General features: G+C 42.2%; 1 protein-coding gene across 4 annotated transcripts in view; it reads left to right on the forward strand.

The window, feature by feature from the left end:
* BTBD2 (BTB domain containing 2) overlaps positions 1-20,162 on the forward strand; it is a 277,215-nt gene that overhangs the window by 234,726 nt on the left and 22,327 nt on the right. The window lies entirely within an intron of this gene.

Genomic DNA, 20,162 nt, shown 5'->3' on the forward strand with positions numbered 1-20,162 from the left:
CATGACCAATCCCTCATAAACCCATACTGATGCTGCATTAACAGTTTTTGGATTGCGATACCCAAGAATAGCATCTCTTAGGGTGCGTTCACATATTTCAGTTGCATCTGCCTCAGTTTTTTTTGTCTCACAAGTAATTACAACTGATGCAAACATGTATCGGTTGCCATCAGGCTTTTTCACAATTTTTTACTACAAAACCATCAGTTGTCATCAGTTTTTACCATCCATTTTTAACATCAGTTTTTAGCACAATGGTCCACCAAAAAGGTAGTCCAGGGTCTGAAAATGTGCCAATTTTATCAGAATGGTATATAGTTTGTGATTGGATAAATGATAGATTAGATACATGTTGTGTACTTGTCATTTCACAAAACTTCTAACATGATCCTGGCATGTAAGAAGTTATTTTTTTTGTTGGGGTCCAGATGCAGGTACTCTTACCAATCACTAAAGCAAAGGGGCAAAAACCTCTCTGATCAGCTTTGCTTGGTTATCGTGGAAGAGGGAGCAGAGCCGTGCATGCAACCTGCAAAGGTGCCAAACACGAGCCCTAACTTCAGGGAGGAGCTAGTTCTTGGCGCCTTTACAGCTACCCAATCCCACACCACGCCGAGATTTTGTTGTTTATACTCAGATGCCCATACCTCCCAACTATCAAGTATCGCAAAGAGGGAAAATCGATGCGTCGTGTGTCAATTTTTTTTCCTTTTAAGCCATGCCACTAACCCTGCCCAATCACTGCCCATACACACCCAGTTTAGCCCACACAGGATTATGCTCCCATAGTGCCTCCCCACAGTATAATGCCCCCATAGAACCCCCCACAGTATAATGCCAAATAGCTGCTCCCACACAGTATAATGCCCCATACAGTATAATGCCCACATAGATGCCCCCATACAGTATAATGCCCACAGAAATTCCCCCATACAGTATAATGACCCCACAACTGCCCCATACAGCATAATGCCCCCATAGCTGCTCACCATACAGCATAATGCCCCTTTAGCTGCCACCATACACTATAATTCCCCCATAGCTGTCCAGATACAAAATAATGCCCCTTAGCTGCCACCATACAGTATATTGCCCACTTAGCTGCCCCCATACAGTATAATTCCCCCCTTAGCTGCCCCATACAGTATGATTCCCCTTAGCTGCCCCCATACCGTATAATGCTGCCTTAGCTGTCACTATACAGTATAATTCCCCCCTCAGCTGCCCCATACAGTATGATTCCCCTTATCTGCCCCGATACAGTATAATGCCCCCTTAGCTGCCCCTAGTGCCAATGCCCACATATAAAGTGCCTGTGCCCACATAGAGCCACAGTGCCCATATAGATATCACCAGTTTCCCCTGTAGTTAGTGCCCATATAGTGCCACAGCACCCATGCCTACCTTGAAGATAGTGCCACTCCCCCTGTAGATAGTGCTACACCCCCCCCCCCCCCCCTCTGTAGATAGCGCTATTAGGAGCAAAATCCCCAGCCAGAGAATCCCTGTCAAGAGCTTTGGCAACGCTCTGGCTGGGAAAAGAGCTACTGGAGTGAGCCCCTACCGTCACTATCCATATGTGGATGGTAAGTAAAAAGGAGGCGGCACTCCAAGCAGAAGTTATCAGAAAAAAGGTAGATTTATTCTCCCATAAGTGCAAAAGACAGTGCAACGTTTCAGCTGCTCAATAGTGACCGCGGCATTTATAGTGGTTTTCGCATGAAGGACATTTATGACATATCCACAGGATATCAGAAAAAAGGAGATTTTTGAAGCAGCACTAGTCCCGAGTATGGTGCGGTGCACGCTGTCAAGCCAGGCAAACCCACTCCAGCACGATGTATATCCAAAGAAGTAGTAGGACAACAGCACACGTCTTCAAATCATCAAAGTGGTTTTATTGTCAAGACATCCACAAACGACAAGCAACGTTTCGACCCATAGTGAGTGAAGGGTCTTTGTCAAGCCTAACATTATGTGTTTTTAGACATAATGTTAGGCTTGACAAAGACCCTTCACTCACTATGGGTCGAAACGTTGCTTGTCGTTTGTGGATGTCTTGACAATAAAACCACTTTGATGATTTGAAGACGTGTGCTGTTGTCCTACTACTTCTTTGGATATCCACAGGATATATCATAAATGTCAGATAGATGCGGGTCCCCCCTCTGGGACCCACATCTATATCTACAACGGGGCCTCCTAAGCCCCGTTCTATCTTACCCGGCTCCGCTGTCTTCTGGCCACTTCCTGCTTACATGGTCAAGTCACGGAAACAGCGTAACTCGCTGAGCTACGCAGTTTCCGTAACTCCCATAGAACTGAATGGTAGTTACGGAAACAGCGTAGCATGCTACGCTACTTCTGTAACTCCCATTCACTACTTTGGGAGTTGCGGAAACAGAGTAGCTCAGCGAGTTACGTTGTTTCCGTAACACATCCATGTATTGCAGTGTATTGTACCAGCAATCTAATGATCGCTGGTTCAAGTCCCCTAGGGGAACTAATAAAGTGTGTAAAAAGAAAAAAAGTTAGATAAATATTTAGGGGTGTAAAAAAAATGGAAAAGTTTTAAAAAACCTTTTCCCATTTTTCCCCAATCACAAAGTACAAATAAAAAAATTGGTATCGCTGCATCCGTAAAAGTCCGAAACTATTACAATATAGCATTATTTGACTCACACAGTGAGCGGTGTAAAAAAAATACATTTAAAACCCCAGAATCGTTGTCTTTTTGTCATTATAGCGCTAAAAAGAATGAAATAAAAAGTGATAAAAAAATCGTATGTACCAAAAAAATGGTGCTAATAAAAACTACAGCGCGCAAAATAATTTTTGGGTAACGCATGTCTTTGAATCTTTGCTGCCTTTGTCTTTTACACAACTTATTGTTTAACCACATTGGTTTCATCCTATTTCTTGCTTGTTTATTACCATAAGGTATATATTTTTCACAGGAGCTATTTAAGGGGCTTTTAAAAAATTCCTATTTAGTTTGTGCGTTTTTATTTTTGAGGACATTGTCCCAGTTTATGCCCTTAAGGTCATCCATTAGCCCATGCAAATTGGCCTTTCTAAAGTTTAGTGTTTTTGTAGGTATTCTACCAAACATCTTATTAAAGAATACATAAAAACTTATATTGTGGTCACTATTATTAGCTAAGTGACCCCTAACCTGTATATTTCATATCCTGTCCGGCTTATTGGCTAAAATAAGTCTAATTATTGTCAAATACCTGTTTCCTTTGTTGGACCTGCAGGTTTCTGCCTCCCACTTTATATCAGGGTAGTTAAAGTCCTCCATAATAATGACTTCATTATGGTTTTCTGCTTCTTCCATTATATTTAGAGACTTCTAAAAACGCCCATCCATAATTTATTATTCTTTCCTTATTTCCACCCATAGGGACTCCACATGATCATTGCCCTGATAGACATTATCACGCAGGATGGGCTTTAGGCAGGATTTTACATATAAGCAAACCCCTTCCCCTTTCTTATTAGTACGATTATTCCTAAACAGACTGTCACCCTGCATGTAAACAGCCCAGGCATAACTGTCATTCAGCCGTGTCTTACTTATCCCCACTATGTCTACAGGGGACAGGGGGGCGTGAGTGGCGCTGTCTACAGGGGGCGTGGGTGGTGCTGTCTACAGGGGGGTGGGTGGCGCTATCTACAAATTAAATTCATCCCTTTTTAAAACAGTCAGTGGAAAACGAATGCAAAACGGGTCACAATCGGCCCTTTCAAAAACGGAAACAGGGAACGGATGAAAACTGGTAGTTTTTAATGGCAGACACCAGGACCCTGTCGTGTGAATAGAAACAGCAGCAATCCCGGCGTGATAAGAGGCGGGTAGGAGATGCGGGGTGGGATTGGGTAGCTGTAAATGTGTCAAAAACTAGCTCCTCCCTGGAGTTAGGGCTATTGTTTGGCGCCTGAAAAAGGGCTCGTATGATCGTGGGGTTTACTGGCTACTGTCACCCCCTCTTACTGCCTCCTTTATATCAGGATCTCTAGGGTTAAGCCTAGCTGCCCTACCTTTTTCCTTGTATTAAAGCTATCTGCTTTGCCACTAAGTATGCTTGTGTACGCGGATTCACGACACAATAGTATAATAAAAGTAATATTTGTTAATACAAACCACACTTAGATATAAAACACCAATCACACTCACCATAAATATTTATTCACAATATAGCATCAGTACACCTTAATACATATAATAACTTAAAATGTAGCTAAACGTTTGACAAACTTCTGACATTTCAGTGACATGTCAGAAGTTTGGATAGGTGGGGGTCCGAGTACTGAGACACCCACCAATCGCTAGAACGAAGCAGCTGAAGCGCTTCGTGTCTGTTCAGATTTTTCCAGAAAGCCGATGTATAGGAGTATGGGCTCATAGACTTTCTATTGAGTCCGTACACCGATATGTTTATTTTCGGAAAAAGCCGAATAGACACGAAGCGGCTGAGCGCTCACACGAGCGTTTCAGCTGCTTCATTCTAGCGATTGGTGGGGGTCTCAGTGCTCGGACCCCCACCTATCCAAGCATCTGACATGTCAGAAGTTTGTTAAAAGTTTAGCTACACTTTAATAGGTGTTAAGTATTCCAATACTACACGTGGCACAGTACCAGTACAATATATTACAATACTACACTAACACCCACCCACGTACCTAAACATAAATATATATTCACTGTATAGTATCAGTATACCTCAATACGTATAATAACGTAATATGTGCTAAATATTCTATTACTACACGTGGCATAGTATTATTGACTATACTAAATCAGTTAGGCTGGGTTCACACACACTATTTACGGACGTAATTCGGGCGTTTTAGCCCCGAATTACGTCCGAAAATGCGGCTCAAAAGCGTCGGCAAACATCTGCCCATTCATTTGAATGGGTCTTACGATGTTCTGTGCCGACGGTCATTTTTTTACGCGCCGCTGTCAAAAGGCGGTCGCGTAAAAAAGACGCCCGCGTCAAAGAAGTGCCTGTCACTTCTTCAGACGTAAATGGAGCCGTTTCCCATGGACTCCATGGAAAAACAGCTCCAATTACGTCCGTAATTGACGCAGCGAAAGACGCCTACACATGCCATTACGGCTGAAATTACGGAGCTGTTTTCTCCTGAAAACAGCACCGTAATTTCAGCCGTAATGGACGCTGCCGTGTGAACATACCCTCACAGTGCACTCTTGCTTCTGTGACCTATCCCATCTGGCTCTAACTGTCCCTGTTACTAGTGGGTTAAATACCAGGGGAAAGTTGTAGACTAGGGAAGGAAAAGGGTTATTTGTTCAGGGGAAGTAGGGGTTACATAGTTCGTATGGTTGAAAAAAGACACATGTCCATCAAGTTCAACCAAGGGATGGGAAAATGGAAGGGGAAAATTTCTACACATAAGAGCTAAAAAATGTTTGTTCTAGGAAATTATCTAAGTCTTTTTTAAAGCCATCTACTGTCCCTGCTGTGACCAGCTCCTGCATTCACAGTTCTCACAGTAAAGAACGCTTGTTGCCTCTGCAGATTGAACCTTTTTTTCTCCAGACGGAGGGAGTGCCCCCTTGTTTTTTGAGGGGGTTTTACATGGAACAGGATTTCACCATATTTTTTGTATGTGCCATTAATATATTTATATAAATTAATCATGTCCCCCCTTAGTCGTCTTTTTTCAGGGCTAAATAGGTTTAATTCTTTTAATCTTTCCTCATAACTTAGATTCTCTATGCCCCTTATTAGCTTCGTTGCTCTTCTTTGTATTTTTTCCAACTCCAAGGCATCCTTTCTATGAACTGGAGCCCAGAACTGAACTGCATATTCTAGATGAGGCCTCACTAATGCTTTGTAAAGTGGTAATATTACTTACATCCCTGTCCCGCGAGTCCTTGCCTCTTTTAATACACGACAATATCATGCTGGCCTTTGAAGCAGCTGATTGACATTGCATGCTGTTATTTAGTTTATGATCTACAAGTAGACCCAGATCCTTCTCAACAAGTAACTCCCCTAGTATAGCTTCCCTAGGACATATGATGCATGCAGATTATTGGTACCCAGATGCATAACTTTACATTTATCTACATTAGACAAGTGGATGCACAAACACTTAGTGTGTTCAAATCAGCTTGCAATTTATGAACATCTTCCATAGACTGAACAATACTACATAGCTTGGTGTCATCTGCAAAAATAGAATTAGTGCTATTAGTCCCATCCTCTATATCATTAATAAATAAGTTGAATAATAGTGGTCCCAGCACGGAACCCTGGAGTACACCACTTATAACCGGGGACCATTCAGAGTAGGAATCATTGACCACAACTCTCTGGATATGTTCCTTGAGCCAATTCGCAATCCAATTACAAACTATACTTTCTAAACCTATAGTCCTTAACCTCTTCATGCGCTGCTCCGCAATAGTACGTCCTGCAGAGGGGTTAGTTCCCGCATCCAGACGTACTATTGCGGAGTAGTTCCCGGCGCACACTGTCCTAACGGACAGTGTCCGGGAACTGGGAGGTCAGCAGTCCCTGACAGCTGACACTCCAGCCTTGCCGGTCAGCGGACCATCGCCGCTGATTTCGGCAATTTACCCCATAAATGCGGCGACGGATTGCCGTCGCCGCATTTAAGGGGTTTGAAGCACATCGGCAGCCCCCACGAAGTGATCGTGGGGGCTACCGATGCTTGTCACGGCAATCGGAGGTCAGACAATGACGTCCGGGTTGCCATGTACGGAAGCCTCGGAGGAGCAGCCTCCGGCCGGTCCTCCGAGGCTTCCTGTCAGTGTGACAGTTACGTCACAATGACAGTTAGAATACATTACACTACGTGTGTAGTGTAATGTGTTCCAGCAGCGATCAGAGCTGCAAGTCTAAGTGTCCCCTAGTGGGACAAGTGAAAAAAGTAAAAAAAAGATAAGAAATTTTTTTTCAAAAAAGTGTAAAAATAAGTTATAAGTTATATAAACAAACACTGCATTTTTTTCCTATAATAAGTCTTTCATTATAGGAAAAAAATGAACACGTTAAAAAAAGTACACATATTTGGTATCACCGCGTTCGTAACGACCCCAACTATAAAACTATGATGTTATTTTTCCCGCACGATGAACACCCCAAAAAAAATCAATAAAAAACGACACCAGAATCGCTATTTTTTGGTCACCACCCCTCCCAAAATAGAGAATAAAAAGTGATCAAAAAGTCGCATGTACCCGAAAATAATAACGATAAAAACTACAACCCGTCCAGCAAAAAACAAGCTCTTACACAGCTTTTTTACCTGAAAAATAAAAAAGTTACGGCTCTCAGAATATCGTGACACAGAAAATAAATTATTTTATAAAAAAGTGATTTAATTGCGCAAACGCTGCAAAACATAAAAAAAAAGCTATATACATATGGTATCGCCGTAATCGTACCGACCCGCAGAATAAAATATAATGGTCATTTATAGTGCACGGTGAACGCTGCAAAAAAAAATTTAAAAAACATTGTCAGAATTGCTTGTTTTTGGTCACCCAGCTTGCAAAAAAATGTAATAAAAAGTGATCAAAAAAATCGCATGTATCCCAAAATGGTACCAATGAAAAGTACAGATTGTCTCGCAACAAATAAGCCCTCAAGCAAAATGGCGTCCCTCCCTTCTGAGCCCTGCAGCGTGCCCAAACAGCCGTTTGTGCCCACATACAGTGAAGGAAATAAGTATTTGATCCCTTGCTGATTTTGTAAGTTTGCCCACTGTCAAAGACATGAACAGTCTAGAATTTTTAGGCTAGGTTAATTTTACCAGTGAGAGATAGATTATATTTAAAAAAAAAAAGAAAATCACATAGTCAAAATTATATATATTTATTTGCATTGTGCACAGAGAAATAAGTATTTGATCCCTTCGGCAAACAAGACTTAATACTTGGTGGTAAAACCCTTGTTGGCAAGCACAGCAGTCAGACGTTTTTTGTAGTTGATGATGAGGTTTGCACACATGTTAGATGGAATTTTGGCCCACTCCTCTTTGCAGATCATCTGTAAATCATTAAGATTTCGAGGCTGTCGCTTGGCAACTCAGATCTTCAGCTCCCTCCATAAGTTTTCGATGGGATTAAGGTCTGGAGACTGGCTAGGCCACTCCATGACCTTAATGTGCTTCTTTTTGAGCCACTCCTTTGTTGCCTTGGCTGTATGTTTCGGGTCATAGTCGTGCTGGAAGACCCAGCCACAAGCCATTTTTAATGTCCTGGTGGAGGGAAGGAGGTTGTCACTCAGGATTTGACGGCACATGGCTCCATCCATTCTCCCATTGATGCGGTGAAGTAGTCCTGTGCCCTTAGCAGAGAAACACCCCCAAAACATAATGTTTCCATCTCCATGCTTGACAGTGGGGACGGTGTTCTTTGGGTCATAGGCAGCATTTTGGTCATAGGCGAGTTGAGTTAATGCCAAAGAGCTCAATTTTAGTCTTATCTGACCACAGCACCTTCTCCCAATTACTCTCAGAATCATCCAGATGTTCATTTGCAAACTTCAGACGGGCCTGTACATGTGCCTTCTTGAGCAGGGGGAACTTGCGGGCACTGCAGGATTTTATTCCTTTACGGCGTAATGTGTTACCAATGGTTTTCTTGGTGACTGTGGTCCCAGCTGCCTTGAGATCATTAACAAGTTCCCCCCGTGTAGTTTTCGGCTGAGCTCTCACCTTCCTCAGGATCAAGGATACCCCACGAGGTGAGATTTTGCATGGAGCCCCAGATCGATGTCGATTGACAGTCATTTTGTATGTCTTCCATTTTCTTACTATTGCACCAACAGTTGTCTCCTTCTCACCCAGCGTCTTACTTATGGTTTTGTAGCCTTGTGCAGGTCTATGATCTTGTCCCTGACATCGTTAGAAAGCTCTTTGGTCTTGCCCATGTTATAGAGGTTAGAGTCAGACTGATTAATTGAGTCTGTGGACAGGAGTCTTTTATACAAGTGACCATTTAAGACAGCTGTCTTTAATGCAGGCACCAAGTTGATTTGGAGCGTGTAACTGGTCTGGAGGAGGCTGAACTCTTAATGGTTGGTAGGGGATCAAATACTTATTTCTCTGTGCACAATGCAAATAAATATATATAATTTTGACTATTTGATTTTTTTTTTTTTTTTTATATATAATCTATCTCTCACTGGTAAAATTAACCTAGCCTAAAAATTCTAGACTGTTCATGACTTTGACAGTGGGCAAACTTACAAAATCAGCAAGGGATTAAATACTTATTTCCTTCACTGTATATGGCATCGCCATACCCGGGAGAACCCGCTTAACGCTTTATGATGTATTTTTCTTCAGGGGCACAAACTGGGCACGACATATGCACTAAAATGGCATATCAGTGGAAAATTGCAATATTCACACCATCCGCTGTGCATTAACCCCTTTGAGCACTATGACTTAATAACACGTCATGGTGCGGGGGTTGATGTATGGAGGGTTTCCCCTGTTTTGGTCCCTCCAGGGTGTTGCAAACGCGACATGGAACCGAAAAGCAATCCAGCAAAATCCGTGCTCCAAAATCCAAATGGCGCTCCTTCCCTTCTGAGCCTTTCTGTGGGTCCAATCAGCAGTTTATTACCACATATGGGATATTGCCGTAATTGGGAGACATTGCTTTACATATGTTGGGGTGCATTTTCTTTATCATCTCTTGTAAATATTAAAAATTTCTATGTTTTTTCAGAAAAAAGTAGATTTTCATTTTTACAGACTAATTCTGATAAATTTAGCGAAAAACCTGTGCGGTCAAAATGCTAACTATACACCTAGATAAATTCCTTGAGGGGTGTAGTTTCCAAAATGGGGTCACTTTTGGGGTGTTTCCACTGTTTTGGCACCACAAGACCTCTTCAAACCTGACAAGGTGCCTAAAATATATTCTAAAAAAAAGGAGGCCCAAAATCCACTGGGTGCTCCTTTGCTTCTGAGGCCAGTGCTTCAGTTCATTATCACACTAAGGCCACATGTGGGATATTTCTAAAAATTGCAGAATCTGGGCAATAAAATATTGAGTTGCATTTCTCTGGTAAAACCTTCTTTGTTACAAAAAAAAATGTATTAGAAATGAATTTCGGCAAAAAAAATTAAATTTGTAAATTTCACCTCTACTTTGCTTTAATTCCTGTGAAACGCCTAAAGGGTTAAAACACTTTGTGAATGCTGATTCGAATACCTTGAGGGGTGCAGTTTTCAAAATGGGGTGACTTCTGGGGATTTTCTAATATATAAGGCCCTCAAAGCCACCTCAGAACTGAACTGGTCCCTGAAAAAATAGCCTTTTGAAATTTTCTTTAAAATATGAGAAATTGCTGCTAAAGTTCTAAGCCTTGTAACGTCCTAGAAAAATAAAAGGACGTTCAAAAAACGATGCAAACATAAAGTAGATATATGGGAAATGTTAACTAGTAACTATTTCGTGTGGTATTACTATCTGTTTTACAAGCAGATACGTTTAAATTTAGAAAAATGCTAATTTTTGCAAATTTTTTCTAAATTGTGGTGTTTTTCAGAAATAAATACCAAAATTATCGACAAAATTTTTTCACTAACATAAAGTACAACATGTCATGAGAAAACATTCTCAGAATCGCTTGGCTAGGTAAAAGCATTCCAACGTTATTACCACATAAAGTAACACATGTCAGATTTGAAAAAATTGGCTGGGTCCTGAAGGCCAAAACAGGCTGGGTCCTGAAGGGGTTAATTTACCCATTAGACGTCTATGAGGGACAGTGTCAAACGCCTTTGCAAAGTCCAAAAACACTATATCCACAGCGGCCCCTCTGTCTAGGCTTTTGCACACCTCTTCATAAAAACAAATCCGGTTGGTTTGACAACTTCTGTCCTTCGTAAAACCGTGCTGGCTGTCACTTGTAATACTATTTTTTCGTCACATAATCCTGTATATAGTCCCTCAATAGCCCGTCAAACATTTTCTCCATGATGGATGTTAAGCTTACTGCTCTATAATTACCCGGGGAAGACCTAGAGCCCTTTTTGAAAATAGGCACCACATTTGCCCTGCGCCAGTCCCTTGGCACTAGACCAGTCACTAGAGAATCTAAGTATTATGAAAAGGGGGACAGAAATATCTAAACTAAGCTCTTTAAGATCTCTAGGGTGTAACCCATCTGGTCACTGGGCCTTGTGTACATTTATTTTATTTCTCGGACCATATCTACATTCAGCCAATTCAGTATATGAACTAATATATTAACAACACTGGCACCGGCTACATTCACCTGCTCTTTTCTTCTGTTTCTTCTTTCTCTGCCTTCTCTTGATCCCCTGTGACCAACTCCCCATTACCACTATTTAGGCGTCCTACATGTTCAGAACTTGGCTTTTTTGCATTTACATACTTGAAGAATTTTTTGGGGATTTGTTTTACTATAATTAGGCACCTGCCTTCCTTTCATTTTGTATTTTTTCTGATTTTATTACCTTTTTACAGATTTTATTAAGCCCTTAAGGACATGGACTAGTTGGCACGTTCAGGACGAAGCCCCATTTTTCAAATCTGACATGTCACTTTATGTGGTAATAACTCTGGAATGCTTATACCTATTCCAAGCGATTCTGAGATTGTATTCTCGTGATACATTATACTTTAAGTAAGTGGTAACATTTTGTCGATACATTTAGTATTTTATTTTGAAAAATGTTGTGCAAAAGTGCAAAAATTAGCATTTTTCTAAATTTAAATGCATCTGCTTGTAAAACAGATATTAATACCACAAAAAATAAATGCTAATTGACATTTCCCATATGTCTACTTTAGATTGGCATCAATTTTTGAACATGCTTTTATTTTTCTAGGACGTTACAAGGCTTAGAACTATGGCAGAAATTTCTCACATTTTCAAGAAAATTTCAAAAGGCTATTTTTACAGTGAAGAGTTCAGCTGTGAAGTGGCTTTGAGGCACCCATACTATGCAAATCCCCATAAATCGCCCCATTTTAAAAACTGAATCCCTCAAAGTATTCAAAACAGCATTCTTTTTTTAACTTTTTTTTTACTTTATTACTTTGTCCCACTAGGGGACATGAGGGCAGGAGGCCCTGATCGCTATTCTAATACACTGCACTACATGCGTAGTGCAGTGTATTAGAACTGTCAGCTACTCACTGACAGCAAGCATAGTGGGTCCTGACGTTGTCAGGACCCACTAGGCTTCCGTCTATGGCATAGCCGGACGCCATTGTTTGGTGTCCGGTTGCCATAGTCACCATCGCCGGCCGCTGTCGCGTAGCAGGCCGGCGATGGCAGCTTAACCCCTAAAAAGCCGCGATCTCTATAGAACGCGGCTTTTAAGGGGTTAATCAGCGGGGACACAGCGATCGGTCCCCGCTGTAGGAGCTGTGACAGCTGCTGAACAAGACAGCAGCGTCACAGCTCCTGTATGTGTCGGGAGGACGGCCGAAACGGCCGTTACTCCTGAGACGTACTATTACGGCATGGAGCGCGAACGATACAGCTGCCATGACGTAATAGTACGTCAAGGAGCGGGAAGGGGTTAATAACTAGCCTCTGTTTTCGGCCACTGAGCCTGTTGTTAACCCAATTACACATATTTTACCCCAATCCCAGCATTTTTATTTTATATACCAACCTTTTATGCGTCACAGTTTCAAACACCTTTGAAAAGTCTAGATACACCACATCCGCAGCCTTAGGGCCTGTTCACATCAGCGTTGCCCTTCCGTTGAGGTTACCGTCGGGTTAACCCCTCAACGGAAAGGCAAACCGAAACCTTAGGTTCCTTTTGCATCACCATTGATCTCAATGGTGACGGAAACATTGCTAAAGGTTTCTGTTTGTCACCGTTATGACAGGGTTCCGTTGTTTTGACGGAATTAATAGCGCAGTTATTTATTTTCGTCGCAAACAACGGAACCCTGTCACAACTGTGACAAATGGAAACCTTTTGCAACGTTTTCGTCACAATTGAGGTCAATGGTGATGCAAACCAAACCTAAGATTTCCCTTTGCCCTTCCATTGAGGGGTTAACCTGGCGGAAACCTCAGACTGAACCCCTCAATGGAAGGGCAACACTGATGTGAGCACAGCCTTACCCAGGTCCAGTATAGAACTTACCTCATAGAAGCTAATCAGATTAGTTTGACATGACCAATCCCTCATAAACCCATACTGATGCTGCATTAACAGTTTTTGGATTGCGATACCCAAGAATAGCATCTCTTAGGGTGCGTTCACATATTTCAGTTGCATCTGCCTCAGTTTTTTTTGTCTCACAAGTAATTACAACTGATGCAAACATGTATCGGTTGCCATCAGGCTTTTTCACAATTTTTTACTACAAAACCATCAGTTGTCATCAGTTTTTACCATCCATTTTTAACATCAGTTTTTAGCACAATGGTCCACCAAAAAGGTAGTCCAGGGTCTGAAAATGTGCCAATTTTATCAGAATGGTATATAGTTTGTGATTGGATAAATGATAGATTAGATACATGTTGTGTACTTGTCATTTCACAAAACTTCTAACATGATCCTGGCATGTAAGAAGTTATTTTTTTTGTTGGGGTCCAGATGCAGGTACTCTTACCAATCACTAAAGCAAAGGGGCAAAAACCTCTCTGATCAGCTTTGCTTGGTTATCGTGGAAGAGGGAGCAGAGCCGTGCATGCAACCTGCAAAGGTGCCAAACACGAGCCCTAACTTCAGGGAGGAGCTAGTTCTTGGCGCCTTTACAGCTACCCAATCCCACACCACGCCGAGATTTTGTTGTTTATACTCAGATGCCCATACCTCCCAACTATCAAGTATCGCAAAGAGGGAAAATCGATGCGTCGTGTGTCAATTTTTTTTCCTTTTAAGCCATGCCACTAACCCTGCCCAATCACTGCCCATACACACCCAGTTTAGCCCACACAGGATTATGCTCCCATAGTGCCTCCCCACAGTATAATGCCCCCATAGAACCCCCCACAGTATAATGCCAAATAGCTGCTCCCACACAGTATAATGCCCCATACAGTATAATGCCCACATAGATGCCCCCATACAGTATAATGCCCACAGAAATTCCCCCATACAGTATAATGACCCCACAACTGCCCCATACAGCATAATGCCCCCATAGCTGCTCACCATACAGCATAATGCCCCTTTAGCTGCCACCATACACTATAATTCCCCCATAGCTGTCCAGATACAAAATAATGCCCCTTAGCTGCCACCATACAGTATATTGCCCACTTAGCTGCCCCCATACAGTATAATTCCCCCCTTAGCTGCCCCATACAGTATGATTCCCCTTAGCTGCCCCCATACCGTATAATGCTGCCTTAGCTGTCACTATACAGTATAATTCCCCCCTCAGCTGCCCCATACAGTATGATTCCCCTTATCTGCCCCGATACAGTATAATGCCCCCTTAGCTGCCCCTAGTGCCAATGCCCACATATAAAGTGCCTGTGCCCACATAGAGCCACAGTGCCCATATAGATATCACCAGTTTCCCCTGTAGTTAGTGCCCATATAGTGCCACAGCACCCATGCCTACCTTGAAGATAGTGCCACTCCCCCTGTAGATAGTGCTACACCCCCCCCCCCCCTCTGTAGATAGCGCTATTAGGAGCAAAATCCCCAGCCAGAGAATCCCTGTCAAGAGCTTTGGCAACGCTCTGGCTGGGAAAAGAGCTACTGGAGTGAGCCCCTACCGTCACTATCCATATGTGGATGGTAAGTAAAAAGGAGGCGGCACTCCAAGCAGAAGTTATCAGAAAAAAGGTAGATTTATTCTCCCATAAGTGCAAAAGACAGTGCAACGTTTCAGCTGCTCAATAGTGACCGCGGCATTTATAGTGGTTTTCGCATGAAGGACATTTATGACATATCCACAGGATATCAGAAAAAAGGAGATTTTTGAAGCAGCACTAGTCCCGAGTATGGTGCGGTGCACGCTGTCAAGCCAGGCAAACCCACTCCAGCACGATGTATATCCAAAGAAGTAGTAGGACAACAGCACACGTCTTCAAATCATCAAAGTGGTTTTATTGTCAAGACATCCACAAACGACAAGCAACGTTTCGACCCATAGTGAGTGAAGGGTCTTTGTCAAGCCTAACATTATGTGTTTTTAGACATAATGTTAGGCTTGACAAAGACCCTTCACTCACTATGGGTCGAAACGTTGCTTGTCGTTTGTGGATGTCTTGACAATAAAACCACTTTGATGATTTGAAGACGTGTGCTGTTGTCCTACTACTTCTTTGGATATCCACAGGATATATCATAAATGTCAGATAGATGCGGGTCCCCCCTCTGGGACCCACATCTATATCTACAACGGGGCCTCCTAAGCCCCGTTCTATCTTACCCGGCTCCGCTGTCTTCTGGCCACTTCCTGCTTACATGGTCAAGTCACGGAAACAGCGTAACTCGCTGAGCTACGCAGTTTCCGTAACTCCCATAGAACTGAATGGTAGTTACGGAAACAGCGTAGCATGCTACGCTACTTCTGTAACTCCCATTCACTACTTTGGGAGTTGCGGAAACAGAGTAGCTCAGCGAGTTACGTTGTTTCCGTAACACATCCATGTATTGCAGTGTATTGTACCAGCAATCTAATGATCGCTGGTTCAAGTCCCCTAGGGGAACTAATAAAGTGTGTAAAAAGAAAAAAAGTTAGATAAATATTTAGGGGTGTAAAAAAAATGGAAAAGTTTTAAAAAACCTTTTCCCATTTTTCCCCAATCACAAAGTACAAATAAAAAAATTGGTATCGCTGCATCCGTAAAAGTCCGAAACTATTACAATATAGCATTATTTGACTCACACAGTGAGCGGTGTAAAAAAAATACATTTAAAACCCCAGAATCGTTGTCTTTTTGTCATTATAGCGCTAAAAAGAATGAAATAAAAAGTGATAAAAAAATCGTATGTACCAAAAAAATGGTGCTAATAAAAACTACAGCGCGCAAAATAATTTTTGGGTAACGCATGTCTTTGAATCTTTGCTGCCTTTGTCTTTTACACAACTTATTGTTTAACCACATTGGTTTCATCCTATTTCTTGCTTGTTTATTACCATAAGGTATATATTTTTCACAGGAGCTATTTAAGGGGCTTTTAAAAAATTCCTATTTAGTTTGTGCGTTTTTATTTTTGAGGACATTGTCCCAGTTTATGCCCTTAAGGTCATCCATTAGCCCATGCAAATTGGCCTTTCTAAAGTTTAGTGTTTTTGTAGGTATTCTACCAAACATCTTATTAAAGAATACATAAAAACTTATATTGTGGTCACTATTATTAGCTAAGTGACCCCTAACCTGTATATTTCATATCCTGTCCGGCTTATTGGCTAAAATAAGTCTAATTATTGTCAAATACCTGTTTCCTTTGTTGGACCTGCAGGTTTCTGCCTCCCACTTTATATCAGGGTAGTTAAAGTCCTCCATAATAATGACTTCATTATGGTTTTCTGCTTCTTCCATTATATTTAGAGACTTCTAAAAACGCCCATCCATAATTTATTATTCTTTCCTTATTTCCACCCATAGGGACTCCACATGATCATTGCCCTGATAGACATTATCACGCAGGATGGGCTTTAGGCAGGATTTTACATATAAGCAAACCCCTTCCCCTTTCTTATTAGTACGATTATTCCTAAACAGACTGTCACCCTGCATGTAAACAGCCCAGGCATAACTGTCATTCAGCCGTGTCTTACTTATCCCCACTATGTCTACAGGGGACAGGGGGGCGTGAGTGGCGCTGTCTACAGGGGGCGTGGGTGGTGCTGTCTACAGGGGGGTGGGTGGCGCTATCTACAAATTAAATTCATCCCTTTTTAAAACAGTCAGTGGAAAACGAATGCAAAACGGGTCACAATCGGCCCTTTCAAAAACGGAAACAGGGAACGGATGAAAACTGGTAGTTTTTAATGGCAGACACCAGGACCCTGTCGTGTGAATAGAAACAGCAGCAATCCCGGCGTGATAAGAGGCGGGTAGGAGATGCGGGGTGGGATTGGGTAGCTGTAAATGTGTCAAAAACTAGCTCCTCCCTGGAGTTAGGGCTATTGTTTGGCGCCTGAAAAAGGGCTCGTATGATCGTGGGGTTTACTGGCTACTGTCACCCCCTCTTACTGCCTCCTTTATATCAGGATCTCTAGGGTTAAGCCTAGCTGCCCTACCTTTTTCCTTGTATTAAAGCTATCTGCTTTGCCACTAAGTATGCTTGTGTACGCGGATTCACGACACAATAGTATAATAAAAGTAATATTTGTTAATACAAACCACACTTAGATATAAAACACCAATCACACTCACCATAAATATTTATTCACAATATAGCATCAGTACACCTTAATACATATAATAACTTAAAATGTAGCTAAACGTTTGACAAACTTCTGACATTTCACTGACATGTCAGAAGTTTGGATAGGTGGGGGTCCGAGTACTGAGACACCCACCAATCGCTAGAACGAAGCAGCTGAAGCGCTTCGTGTCTGTTCAGATTTTTCCAGAAAGCCGATGTATAGGAGTATGGGCTCATAGACTTTCTATTGAGTCCGTACACCGATATGTTTATTTTCGGAAAAAGCCGAATAGACACGAAGCGGCTGAGCGCTCACACGAGCGTTTCAGCTGCTTCATTCTAGCGATTGGTGGGGGTCTCAGTGCTCGGACCCCCACCTATCCAAGCATCTGACATGTCAGAAGTTTGTTAAAAGTTTAGCTACACTTTAATAGGTGTTAAGTATTCCAATACTACACGTGGCACAGTACCAGTACAATATATTACAATACTACACTAACACCCACCCACGTACCTAAACATAAATATATATTCACTGTATAGTATCAGTATACCTCAATACGTATAATAACGTAATATGTGCTAAATATTCTATTACTACACGTGGCATAGTATTATTGACTATACTAAATCAGTTAGGCTGGGTTCACACACACTATTTACGGACGTAATTCGGGCGTTTTAGCCCCGAATTACGTCCGAAAATGCGGCTCAAAAGCGTCGGCAAACATCTGCCCATTCATTTGAATGGGTCTTACGATGTTCTGTGCCGACGGTCATTTTTTTACGCGCCGCTGTCAAAAGGCGGTCGCGTAAAAAAGACGCCCGCGTCAAAGAAGTGCCTGTCACTTCTTCAGACGTAAATGGAGCCGTTTCCCATGGACTCCATGGAAAAACAGCTCCAATTACGTCCGTAATTGACGCAGCGAAAGACGCCTACACATGCCATTACGGCTGAAATTACGGAGCTGTTTTCTCCTGAAAACAGCACCGTAATTTCAGCCGTAATGGACGCTGCCGTGTGAACATACCCTCACAGTGCACTCTTGCTTCTGTGACCTATCCCATCTGGCTCTAACTGTCCCTGTTACTAGTGGGTTAAATACCAGGGGAAAGTTGTAGACTAGGGAAGGAAAAGGGTTATTTGTTCAGGGGAAGTAGGGGTTACATAGTTCGTATGGTTGAAAAAAGACACATGTCCATCAAGTTCAACCAAGGGATGGGAAAATGGAAGGGGAAAATTTCTACACATAAGAGCTAAAAAATGTTTGTTCTAGGAAATTATCTAAGTCTTTTTTAAAGCCATCTACTGTCCCTGCTGTGACCAGCTCCTGCATTCACAGTTCTCACAGTAAAGAACGCTTGTTGCCTCTGCAGATTGAACCTTTTTTTCTCCAGACGGAGGGAGTGCCCCCTTGTTTTTTGAGGGGGTTTTACATGGAACAGGATTTCACCATATTTTTTGTATGTGCCATTAATATATTTATATAAATTAATCATGTCCCCCCTTAGTCGTCTTTTTTCAGGGCTAAATAGGTTTAATTCTTTTAATCTTTCCTCATAACTTAGATTCTCTATGCCCCTTATTAGCTTCGTTGCTCTTCTTTGTATTTTTTCCAACTCCAAGGCATCCTTTCTATGAACTGGAGCCCAGAACTGAACTGCATATTCTAGATGAGGCCTCACTAATGCTTTGTAAAGTGGTAATATTACTTACATCCCTGTCCCGCGAGTCCTTGCCTCTTTTAATACACGACAATATCATGCTGGCCTTTGAAGCAGCTGATTGACATTGCATGCTGTTATTTAGTTTATGATCTACAAGTAGACCCAGATCCTTCTCAACAAGTAACTCCCCTAGTATAGCTTCCCTAGGACATATGATGCATGCAGATTATTGGTACCCAGATGCATAACTTTACATTTATCTACATTAGACAAGTGGATGCACAAACACTTAGTGTGTTCAAATCAGCTTGCAATTTATGAACATCTTCCATAGACTGAACAATACTACATAGCTTGGTGTCATCTGCAAAAATAGAATTAGTGCTATTAGTCCCATCCTCTATATCATTAATAAATAAGTTGAATAATAGTGGTCCCAGCACGGAACCCTGGAGTACACCACTTATAACCGGGGACCATTCAGAGTAGGAATCATTGACCACAACTCTCTGGATATGTTCCTTGAGCCAATTCGCAATCCAATTACAAACTATACTTTCTAAACCTATAGTCCTTAACCTCTTCACGCGCTGCTCCGCAATAGTACGTCCTGCAGAGGGGTTAGTTCCCGCATCCAGACGTACTATTGCGGAGTAGTTCCCGGCGCACACTGTCCTAACGGACAGTGTCCGGGAACTGGGAGGTCAGCAGTCCCTGACAGCTGACACTCCAGCCTTGCCGGTCAGCGGACCATCGCCGCTGATTTCGGCAATTTACCCCATAAATGCGGCGACGGATTGCCGTCGCCGCATTTAAGGGGTTTGAAGCACATCGGCAGCCCCCACGAAGTGATCGTGGGGGCTACCGATGCTTGTCACGGCAATCGGAGGTCAGACAATGACGTCCGGGTTGCCATGTACGGAAGCCTCGGAGGAGCAGCCTCCGGCCGGTCCTCCGAGGCTTCCTGTCAGTGTGACAGTTACGTCACAATGACAGTTAGAATACATTACACTACGTGTGTAGTGTAATGTGTTCCAGCAGCGATCAGAGCTGCAAGTCTAAGTGTCCCCTAGTGGGACAAGTGAAAAAAGTAAAAAAAAGATAAGAAATTTTTTTTCAAAAAAGTGTAAAAATAAGTT

This window comes from Rhinoderma darwinii, chromosome 1 (genome assembly GCF_050947455.1).
Source record: "Rhinoderma darwinii isolate aRhiDar2 chromosome 1, aRhiDar2.hap1, whole genome shotgun sequence".
Lineage (NCBI taxonomy): Eukaryota > Metazoa > Chordata > Amphibia > Anura > Rhinodermatidae > Rhinoderma > Rhinoderma darwinii.